This window comes from Dipodomys spectabilis, unplaced genomic scaffold (assembly GCF_019054845.1).
Source record: "Dipodomys spectabilis isolate Male_0828 unplaced genomic scaffold, ASM1905484v1 ptg000262l, whole genome shotgun sequence".
Lineage (NCBI taxonomy): Eukaryota > Metazoa > Chordata > Mammalia > Rodentia > Heteromyidae > Dipodomys > Dipodomys spectabilis.
In genome coordinates, this window is record NW_024870939.1 from 329,400 (window position 1) to 340,736 (window position 11,337).

Consider the following 11,337-nt stretch of genomic DNA (forward strand, 5'->3'; position numbering starts at 1 on the left):
AAAAGAAGATTACAAAGCTCTGTATGTCCCTATCCCTGCCCAGACCCTGTTCCATGTCTTCATTTGGCTCTCTCTGACTTCCATCTTCTATAATAAAACTATTTAAGTACAGTACTTTTTATGAGTCATTCTAATGAACTTCTGAACCTAAAGAGGGGCTATAGGGACCTTTCCCAACCACTCTGCAAACCTATAGCTAAGGCAGACAGAAGTGCAGGTGGCCTAAGGATCTAAATTGTGACTGATGTCTGAAGTACGAACAGTTTTGTTGACAACCTTAACTTTATTTTTTGGTAGCTACTTTGTGGGTCCTTTAACTTGGGCATACAATTCTTCAACTGAATGAACTATAGAACAACCAGTGGGTGACACAGAATTAGTGACATCACACCAGGCCACTTCTATTCATGATTTATTTCTATATTCAGAAGCACTCTATGAGAAAGATAATATTGTCCCAGCTTCAGGTAAAGAAACCAATTTAAAGAGCTTAACTAACTTGTCCAAGATAGCACAGGCAATAGTGAATTCATCCAAAGTGGTGTCTGACTCCTGGTCCTTACTTCACTCCAGCATACCATCTCTGAACACCTGCTAGGCCATCTAGTGGAAGTGATTAGGCTGATACCCTGAAGTCTAGAGAACTGGAACTAGAAAGCCAGGTGATGGCTGCAGACAGGCAGACTACTGCCAGTGATGGAGAATTTCCTACCCGCAGGAACAGCTCAGGAATGGGAGGACAGGACAGCTGCTTGTAAGGTAGTGAGCTTTCTCCTGCAGGCAGTGCCCACCAGAGGCCCATGCTCTTGCTGGGGATGGAACAGAACTAAGTGGTAGGGCCTAGTGACTTCCCTGGCTCTCATGTCAGCAGGATAGCGGGAGTGTGGAGCAATGACCTGAGTCTCTGAAAGCTCACCTTCACTCAATGGACCCAACTCCATAGTATGTATCACCTCCAAAAGCCATGACTACTTACCAGGTGGCTGGCCCAGACCTGTCCAAGATTCTGAACCCTCAGTGCTGCGTCTACACACCCTGCTCGTCGCTCAGGACTGACAGCCACATCTACACAACATCACACGTTCAGGTAGAAACTGGAAAATACAAACAGCAAACATCAGGACTTTTTTGTCTTGGCTTTTCATCTAATTTCTTTTATGGATTTCTAGGAGATGCTTAAAAATGAACTGCAAATGAATTTTTATTTTAACGATAAATGATGTCCATTAAAAAAAGGGTAAAGTCACCCTTGTTATCTTTATAGTTTGGACCAATATTCCTTTTCCATCCCTTTGCTGAATGCTGGCTGCAGAGGCCTAAGATGAAAGACAGTGCTCTGTATGGTGGAGGGATCTGAATGAGGAAGTCCTGCAAGAGACCAAGGGAGGAAGGCTAGTGTTGACAAGTTGCTGGGCCAAGAGGTGAGACCTCTTCCTGATAGTTGGGTTCCTGAATTGGTCTGGAACCTCAATTGCATAAATAAAGGAGCCTCTAGGAATAGTTACATTCCTTTCCTTTCTACATGAGATGCCTATAGTGTGAGTTGGGGATCTGAATGCTAGGGTAAAGGGATGGCTAATTGTACTAAAGCATAGGTACCTGTCTGGGAGAGTCTTGAGTAAGGGTTCTCCCCAGTACTACCACCCATCAGCCCTACCAACCCAGAAACACATCACTAACCATCACTAAACTAACAGAGCTGTCAGTGACTCTGAGATTCATCCCATGAGGTAGAAAGCACCTAAAATATATCATTTCCAGGAAATGGGAAAGCCTAAGATTTAACATAGGTCATGAATTGATGGATTCAAAACAATTCCACCTATAGTTCAAGCAGAAGAAAGCCCCCCCTCGTTAACACCTAGTTCATAGATCATAAAATACTCCTAAAGGAAGATGTTAACATCTTACAAACATAGGGATGTTGCTATTTTCAAGTTTACTGGGAACCAAGTTCTTCAAAAGATTAATCAGGAAAAATTTTCTTTTTCAAGGGATAACTTTTATTTTCACTAGAGAGCCCTATGGTTCAGCCTCACAGATGCTGGGGTACCTCACTTCGGGCTTGCAGCACCCCTAACGGTCCCCCAAATGTGCCCCTGCCTGTAGCTCTGGCTCAGCTCTGCTCCATCCCTGACCTGACGCTATTCCTAGTAGAGTCATGAGGGAGCTTGTCTCACTAACAAGGAGCAAGGAGAATGGAATTGGTGAGTACAAGGTGCCTGTCCAGGTCCTGCAGCTGCGTACAGATATTCAGTGCACTAGTAATTATTTCTAAGAACTAGGCTCAGCATGCAGCATATCTAGTACTACATGCCCAGCCAGTGGTTTAAATTTTGGCTAGAATAGCTATCCCTTGATGCTATATCTGTCTAGTACTCACCAGCATGGGAGTCCTCCCTTCCAAGTGGGGTTGCTTATATCCCCATAAACACACTACTCTCCCTGAAGACCAGTCCTGCAGCCAGGTGAGTTATTTCAGTTCAAGCACAGCTTCCTCCTCTCATCTGATCTAAGACTGTCCATGTCATAAGCAGCTAAGGCTGGAATGGTTAGAACCTGAGCAATTTCGTGTGTGTGTGTGTGTGTGTGTGTGTGTGTGTGTGTGTGTGTGTGTATATGTGTGTGTCTTGTTTTTTGATCTTTACTGTAAATAGTGCTCTTTAAAGCTTACTGTACAGTAAGCTTACATGAGCGAGGGTAATGACTTCATTTCTTTCTTTCTTTTTCTTTTTGGTTGGTTGTGGGGTTTGAACTCTGGGTTTGGGTGCTGGCCCTCAGCTCTACAGCTCAAGGCAAGCGCTCTATGGCTTGAGCCACAGTGCCACTTCCCTGAGCAATTTCTTTTGTTTTGTTTTTTTGTTTTGTTTTGTTTTTGTTTTTGTCAGTCGTGGGGCTTGACCTCTGGGCCTGGGCTCTGTCCCTCATCTCTTCAGCTCAAAGTGAGCGCTCTACCACTTGAGCTACAGCGCCACTTCCTGAGCAATTTCTTTTTTTTTTTCTTTTTTTGGTCGGTCGTGGGGCTTGAACTCTGGGCCTGGGCGCTGTCCCTCAGCTCTTCAGCTCAAGGCGAGTGCTCTACCACTTGAGCTACAGCGCCACTTCCGGTTTTCTGGTGGTTTATTGGAGATAGGAGTCTCACGGTCTCTCCTGCCCGGGCTGGCTTTGAACTGCGATCCTCAGATCTCAGCCTCCTGAGTAGCTAGGATTACAAGCGTGAGCCACCAGCGCCCGGCTTTCCTGAGCAATTTCTTATGTGCAATAATGCAATATTTTGTCCCCAGAAGGAACATGTGCTACTCCTATAAGAGGACAGACATCTTCAAAGCCAGACGAGGAAGGAATGTCTGTGAGACTCTTACCTCCAATAAACTAAGAAAAACTGGAAGTGGCTCTGTGGCTGAAGTGGTAGAGTGCTAGCCTTGAGCTCAAAGAGACTCAAGGACAGTGCCCAGGCCCTGAATTCAAGCCCCAGGACCAGAACAATAGATAAATAAATAAATGAAGGAAGACATCTGTCCCTTGGTGAACAAAATAAAGCACTGAAAAAAATAATTCCTATACCATTCTCTATCAGTATTGAGATTCCACCATAAGAGCTCCAAGAATAAGGCTGCTATTCTGGGGGCCTCTGATGACTCTGCCTAGGAGAACTCTGATTCTGCAGCAGAATCAAGCCCAGTGTTACTGCCCATCAGCTTGAGATTTCCCAGCACATACTCTGCTCACCTCAGCTTCTAGCCATCCATAGCTCTGAGCAGAGCTGAGAAGCAAGGCGCAATATGAGGCATGCATGATGCCCAAGTAGGAAGAACAGGCACCTGATACCCTCCTACTTAGGAGGTAGCAATTAGGAAGATCATAATCAAAGGCCAGCCCAGAGAAAATTGTCCAGGAGACTCCCTCTCAATCAATAAAACTTGGTTCTATCTAGCATGCATCTGTCATCCCAGCTACACAGAAGGCATAAATAGAAGAATCACAGTCCAGGCTGGCCTGGACATAAATCCTCTGATACCCTACTTGAAAGAGCCAGAACTATAGCTCAAGTGGTAGAACAACTGCCTCGTAAGTGTAAGGCTCTGAGTTCAAATCCCATCAAATAAAAAAAGGCTCAAGGACTTAAAAGGCAGCCTTGACTCTTCTCAATTTTTGCCCTGTGCATCTAGCTGGTCACCAAGATTTCTGGTTTTATGTCCAAAATTTTTGTTTATCCGGGACCCTGAATTATGACTTCATCTATCCTCCTCTCCTTTGATGATCTCTCCTTCTTTGTCATCCTTTCTCCCACACACTATCCACAGTTTCCAGAGTCACTTTCAGAAAGAACAAGTACAGAGGTTCCTTCCTTGTACCATTTTATTAAATTCCTGCTCTCCCACAAGACTTTTTGTCAGGTATGCTTTTGCCTTTTCCAAATGTAAATTCTGAATTCTGAATTTCTGTTTTCAACCCAAATGCATATTTCATGGTAAAAATTCAAACTCATCACCCCCCAGTTGAGGGGACTGCTCTCTCTGCTCGCTCCCTTCTCTTTGAGACTGGCCACTTGTAGGATGATGGCCTACTGGCCTACCTTTTACTGCCACTCTGCCCTCTCCACCTGTCATGCTCTGGGGCTACCTGCAGGACCTGAAGGTGCCACATAGATTCCCTGTGGGCACTGGTATCCACCAGGAACACCTTTTCCTCCTTCAGCCCAGGCGTTCTATCTCCTAAGAGACTGTCCTCACAGTCCCCTCCTTCAAGCAGTCACATCTTTGGCTCACCTCTTTCATTCCACATGCAATCTGACAGAAGCACTGGAGTCCATACCTTAGAGGACATGAACACACAGACACACAGACACATGGACACACAGACACACACAGACACACACACACACACACACACACACACACACACACACACACACACACAGTTGCTGGATCCAAGGTTAGGTTGGTGTTGAGAGGGTGCTAACTGAACTCCATCAATGTAACTAAGAGTGCACTAGGAAATTAGATCTGGTCAGTCCAACAAAATGGGCCTGAGGTCCACCCAGGCTCTGGGTTCCTAAAGAGGAGGAAGGCCTGGGTGAGTTTACAGAACCCCAAGCAGCCCAAGATGCTAGGTGGTGGCATGTGTGCAGGTGACCTGGTGTATATGTCATAGCTTACTAAACTTGGTGCCTTTAGGCCCTCCAGCCACTCTTCTACCTTGAAACACAACCCTGACATCTGACCATACCTAATTAGTTCAACTCCACAATGGAACACTGAACATAGGAAGACAAAGTAATAGGTAACATAACCTACCCCATAGCAGGCTCTACAACCCTCTGGGCTCTTCAAATGCCCACCTGACCCTCTTCTGTCTCCCCCTCTTCTCCCATCCAGGACCTACCACTCTGCTCAGAGGGCCCCAGAACTCCATTCTGAACACTCGTCACCAATCTAAACACTTACTCATACCTCTTTCTCTCCTCAGCAAAGACCCTGCTTGGCATGCATCCTGGGGCTGTAAGTCATGAACACACACCCTGTCAAGGAGCAATTTCTTCCCTGTACATATGCCCACTGGAGTATGAAATCATATTTTAACAGATTGTTCCTTGTTGCCGTAGAAAGAACAGAAGGTCAACAAGGAGAATAACAGATGCCCAAGTTACCTGGCCTTTTCCTAAAATCTGCTTAAGCTCTGCGTACCCAAGGAGGGGTAGGTGATTATCAACCTGTGACTTCAGTCTCCAGACCTGAACGTGGCACCTACAGCCCCAAAGGAAAGATGCCACAGACTGCCATTTCCCAGCTGCCCACCACTGCCATAGGCACAACGACCACTCTGTGCTGCCAGCCTGTCAGCCTTGCCCTGCCCCCTCCCAGGTCAGCCCTGGGTGAGGAAACACAGTGCTGCTGCAAGCCAAGGGCCTGGAGTCAAAACTCAAACTCACCGATCCTTGACTATGACACTAGAGTCACTCATGGCCATGCTGCTGCTGCTGTTTTACAAAATACATGGAGACAGTTGAATAAGGGGCTGGCCACACCCAGTCTGGTGTGTCCAGATAAAGAGGGCCCTCACACCTCCGCTTATCATCATGTCTTCACATGTTTTTGAATTCTTCAGATGTTCACTGTTGTGATCACTTAGGACAAAAGTAGTTTCAAAGAAAAGGAAGAAAGAGAGAGGTGGTAAAGTCTGTCTCTGTTCATCTCTGGAAATCCCATTAGCTGGCTGGTGTGGGCTCCTGGAGGACTGACTTATGGGCATTTCTGGTGCATTGGTAAATAATTTTTTCCTTCTCTTACTCCTTAGAACTTGTATGTTATGGGCTGGATCAGATCCAGCTGTGCTTCCTAACTGCAGACTGGGAACTGGTTCCATTCCACTCATTGGACAGCACAGGCATTACCTAGTATCTACTAGTACTCAGGAGTGATTCAGAACTAGAACTGGACATGAGAGGGAAGACATCTGAGGCTCTGGGAAACTGAGTAACTGAATTTGGGTCACAGAGCTGGTTAAGGGCAGGGCCTGGGTTTGGTTCCAGAGCTTGTTCTCACTAGTTTTTCCATCTTCCTTCAAGGGAAGGCAAGTGGAAGCCAGGGGGCTGACGGAAGAGTGGGGAATGGAAATCAATAACGGCTACCACCCAAATCCCAGGTTTAATCCCTGGGTAGATGCCCTGGGGATTTGGTTCTGCTCTTGTCTTGGCAAAAAGTCTCAGAGCTGAGCTTGTCCCCCAACCAAAAAACAAACAAAGATTAAGAGTCAGGCATGGCGGCTCCTCTGGTACTCACTCTGACAAGGTGGGCCATGCTTTTGGATGAGGAGGAAGAGGCGGGCCCTCCACAGGTGGGTTGTAATGGTGTCAGATGGCCACAGATCACCTGCCTGTGATTCCATGGCTGCTAAGTGAGATGCAAGGTGAGATCTCACTTCTAAGCATTGCTTCATCTGGATTCAAAGACAGTTCTTTCTTTAAATATCTGCTCCAAGCCAGTACTGTCTCACTACTGGGATCCAAGGGTGTAATTCCTAAACCTAGCTCTCAAAGGCCCACAGTGGAGATTGGGACTTTTGGGCAGATAGTTATAAAATTTGATGTGGGGAGGGGTAGACAGTGCTCCAATAAAGGCTCAGGAAGGTTCCAGGTAGTTTCCAACCTAGGGGCTCTAGTGTTGGATTTTAACCCAGGTGGCTCAAAACCAAATTGTCAGGGCTGGGAAGGGGGCTCAGTGGTAGAGCGTTTGCCTTGCATTCATGCGGCCCTGGGTTCGATTCCTCAGCACCACATAAGCAGAAAAAGTTGGAAGTAGCACTGTGGCTCAAGTGGTAGAGTACTAGCCTTAAGTTGAAGAGCTGAGGGACAGCGCCCAGGCCCAGAGTTCAGGCCCCACAACCGACAAAACAGAAACAAAAACAAAACAAAAACCAACCAAATTGTCCTCATATCTTCATGAAGGGAAAAGAGGGGGCATTCAGAATGCCCCAGGGATACAGAGGCATCACTGAACAAGCAGGATAGCTGGGCTCACCCTTCTTAAACACAGTCCCTCCAGTAGAAAAGGTCAGCTGACCTTGGAGACCACACAGATAAAAGTTCTGCAAAAGGCTAATTGAGCTGACCGTCCTCTGAAGCATGTTCTCCACTTCTAGATGTCTGCAAATCTAGTCCCAGATCCTTTTCAGCAGTCACCTGTTGCCTCTATGTGAAACTGTAACTAAACTCAGTCAAGCTATATGTTGAAAAGTTTGAACTCAATCAAGAATAAACATAAAACAAGGATTCTTCTATTTGGCTCAATCTGAGAATATTTGTTCAGTAAGAAAGAAAGATGTGCATCGCACTGAATCATGCGGCAAGGCAGTCCTCACGCCCTTCCATCCCCTTCTTCCCCCCACTCACAACCAAGAAATTAAAAAGCAGCTCTTGGACAATATGTTCCCCATATCTAATGTTATAAACTATATCCTAGCTCAGCAGAAATGGACCTAGATGCTCTTTTAGCACAGTAAGTACAAAGTTGCTTGTTGGTTTCATTTTATTTGGATTTAGGAGTATTTTGTTTTACTAATTGGACACATAAGAAAATAAGACACGTGGCATCTAGGATAGGAGGATATTCTGACTCCATCCTCTCCTCGCTCCCTTGGAGAAGTCTGAAAAGTCATAACTCCAGGGTGATTTGCAATTTGCTGTTTGTGTGGTGGTGGTGGTAGGAGCCGGGGGGGGGGGGGGGGGAGGAGGGGGGGGTTGAGGAAGGAAGCAAGGAGGGGGACAGGTGCTAGACCCAGGAAATGAAGATGGTGGGAAGCAGGCCTGCTAACTGTCTTGGGTGGGAGGTTCTGAGGGCTCTCATGGGAACTGCTGAGCTGCAGATACCCTTGTGGAGACATCACAGGATGTCAGGAATGAGATGGAGAAAATCCGGTACATGTTGTTGACTTTCCACAGCTCTCCCTGATAAATCTGTAGGGTTTACATTATTTTACTGTGAGAATGTTGGGAGTGGGGAGAGCTATTCCTACCAATGTATATTTTTGAGTATTTGCATGTCGGTGTCAAAGACAGCGCCATGTGTTCCCCAAAACACTCTTCCTCTTACTTAGTCATCTACAGTCCCTAGCCCCTGTTCTCTCTGGACAGGAGCATATGGAATGTAAGCCATGGAACAGTAGAAGTGATGAGCTTCACCTGATCCAGTTTGGATCTGTTATGTCTCCCAAAGGCCCAAGTATTAAAGGTTTGGGAGAACCTTTAAATATCCAGGACTAATTGGAGGTTTTTGAACACTTGGGGATATCCCCTCAAGAGCGAAGGTAGAACCTCCACACTCTCTTCCTCTCTTCTGCACCTAGCCATGAAGTGAATGATCTTCCCCCACCCATCATGTACCCCTACCATGATACTGTGTGGCCATAGGGACCAGAGCAATGGGGTCAACTGGTCACAGATAAAACCTCAATAACTTTCCCTATTTCTCAGATGATTTCTCTAGAGTAGTTGTGACAGTAACAGAAAGCGGACTAGCAATAAGATTAAAGGTACTGTCTTCACACTTTCTCAGGCCTTGGCTCCTGTAGATGTAGAGGCTCCTGTAGATGCTCCCCGGCCTGAGAGATGATGTAGCCACCAAATATAAGAAAGCCCACTGAGCATTGCTGTTTCTAAGGTGGCTGTTACGGCACATAGTTTACAATCACACCTTCACTTTAGCTAGAGATAGCTTACTATTAACTGTATAGTTATTGCTTCCATTCCATTTATTCCACTGTCTTATTCAGGATCACCAATTATCCATGCATTGAATCTCTGACTGATTACTTTTTTTCTCACTAGTTTCATTGTTGACATTTTCCCTTCCTTATATGCTAAACAATTTGATGTTGTTAGATTTCATATCAATGATTTTTTTTCCAGACAGTCTCCCTCAAACTCATGATCCTTTTGCCTCTGCCTCATAAATACTAGGATTCAATTGTTGTAATTCAGCAAAATTGCAGTAAATTTTAATTCTTTTGATGGGGCACCACTGGGATTTGAACTCATGGCTTTGTGCTTGCTAGGCACATATTTTACTGCTTCCAGCCATGTTTCCAGCCTTAATTATTATATTCAACATTTTGTTTTTTTAATATTTCCCCTAATCTCTAATTTTGTTTCAGGCCTTTTTGTTTATTTTCTCCTTACAACTATTCCCTTCCATTTTTCAGAAACTATGTCTTCTTACACTATATAAAGACTATCAAATAGTTTCTGACATTTTTATTCTGGTTGTTTTAGCAGATTATTATCAGAGATAAATGATTCTTTTGAGTCTTCCAGACTTACTTTCCTCTAAAAAATTTTTTTCAAGATGCTTCTATTTTCTTTTAGTTTTATTCTCAGATTAGTTGAAATCAGGTCCCATAAGATATGACATTCAAAAAAATATAACCTTCAGGGAAAAATGGCTTGTAGCAAAAGATGATCAGGAAACTATGTGTTTTTCAGAAATCTAGTGTGATGTTTTATGCAATTTTGGCACCAACATGGCCCTAGCAATTGCCCTAGTGAACAGTCAGACATGAAAGGACAACTACCAAGAAAGCCAGATTAATCTTACAGTCAGGTAACAAAATTAGTATTTCTTCCACAGGAGACTTAATAAAGTTCAACCAAATTCATTCTAGGTGGTAGAGTGATTAGGCTATTTTAACATCAGATCCAAGGAAATAATAACCACAAACCTTAACAAATGACCTTCCATTTCACAACTTCCTGAGATGCCACAAACTATTGGTAAGACATAAGGAAGGAATGAAAGATAAACCTCGTAACAATTTGGGACTTTCAGATACTGGTGACTTGATCATGTGGAACTGAGTCAGTGAACACAAAGAAGACATTTGATAGTGAGGGATAAAAAAATAAACACTGGCCAGGCGCTGGTGGCTCATGCCTGTAATCCTAGCTACAAGAGAGATCTGAGGATTGCAGTTTGAAGCCAGCCTATGCAAGAAAGTCTACCGGACTCTTATCACCAATAAACTACTCACAAAAAGCCAGAAGTAGCACTGTGGCTCAAGTGGTAGAGCGCTAGCCTTGAGCCAAAGAAGCTCAAAGATAGCAACTAGGCCTAGAGTTCAAGCTCCAGGACTATCAACAAATACATAAACAAATGCTGGCACTACCATGTTTTTTTAAAATCTAAGATATAAATGGATTGATATACCATTATCTTAAATTGCTAAGAAAGAAAAAATGCTGCCAGTTATATCACTATGATCAGAGGACATATTCTAGTTTGGGAGATTTTATTTAATGTAGGGAACATGTGTCTTATAAATGATGAAGTGTAGGAACCCAAGTTAGATGTTAGTGTTATCTTCAGGTCATCTTCAAGGTCAGGAAGCCAAAAGATGACTCAAGAGAAACAGACCATGAAGAATTTAGGAGAGCTTCTCAACAGCCTATTGGCAGACATGGTTTGTTACCTGTCTATCTGCCTTTGTAGTGCTGTATTCTGAGATCCTGGATACAGGTAGACTTATGCACAAAGCTCCCAAACATGTTTTCATTCAATGTACATCCATGTTCTGACGAGGAAGGAGCCTCTTCCTTGTGAAACAGGAACATGATGTCATGAGACAAGCCTAGCATAGCATGAGAAGGCCAAAGTTGAAAAGATGAGATGGAAATGCAATGGCTGCTTTACTGGGTAATAAAAGTTGTAATAGAAAGATTCCAGAGGGACTAATACATAGTAGATATTCAACCAATGGTCATTCCAAACAGGTATTATCCTTCCAAAAGTCCTCCCAGATCTGCCATCCAATTCTGCTTGTATTTTCTCAATGTTGGGATGCAGG

The 11,337-nt window shown here is 44.4% G+C and overlaps 1 protein-coding gene across 1 annotated transcript in view; it reads right to left on the minus strand.

Moving 5' to 3' along the window:
* Nucleotides 1-5,975, minus strand: part of Add2 (adducin 2) — a 49,862-nt gene extending 43,887 nt beyond the window's left edge. The window contains exons 1-2 of the mRNA XM_042699766.1: nucleotides 5,933-5,975; nucleotides 977-1,094 (exon numbers count right to left, since the gene is read on the minus strand). The gene's annotated coding sequence lies outside the window, so the exon portion shown is untranslated. The remainder of the gene's footprint in view (nucleotides 1-976; nucleotides 1,095-5,932) is intronic.
* Between the last annotated feature and the right edge of the window lie 5,362 nt (nucleotides 5,976-11,337).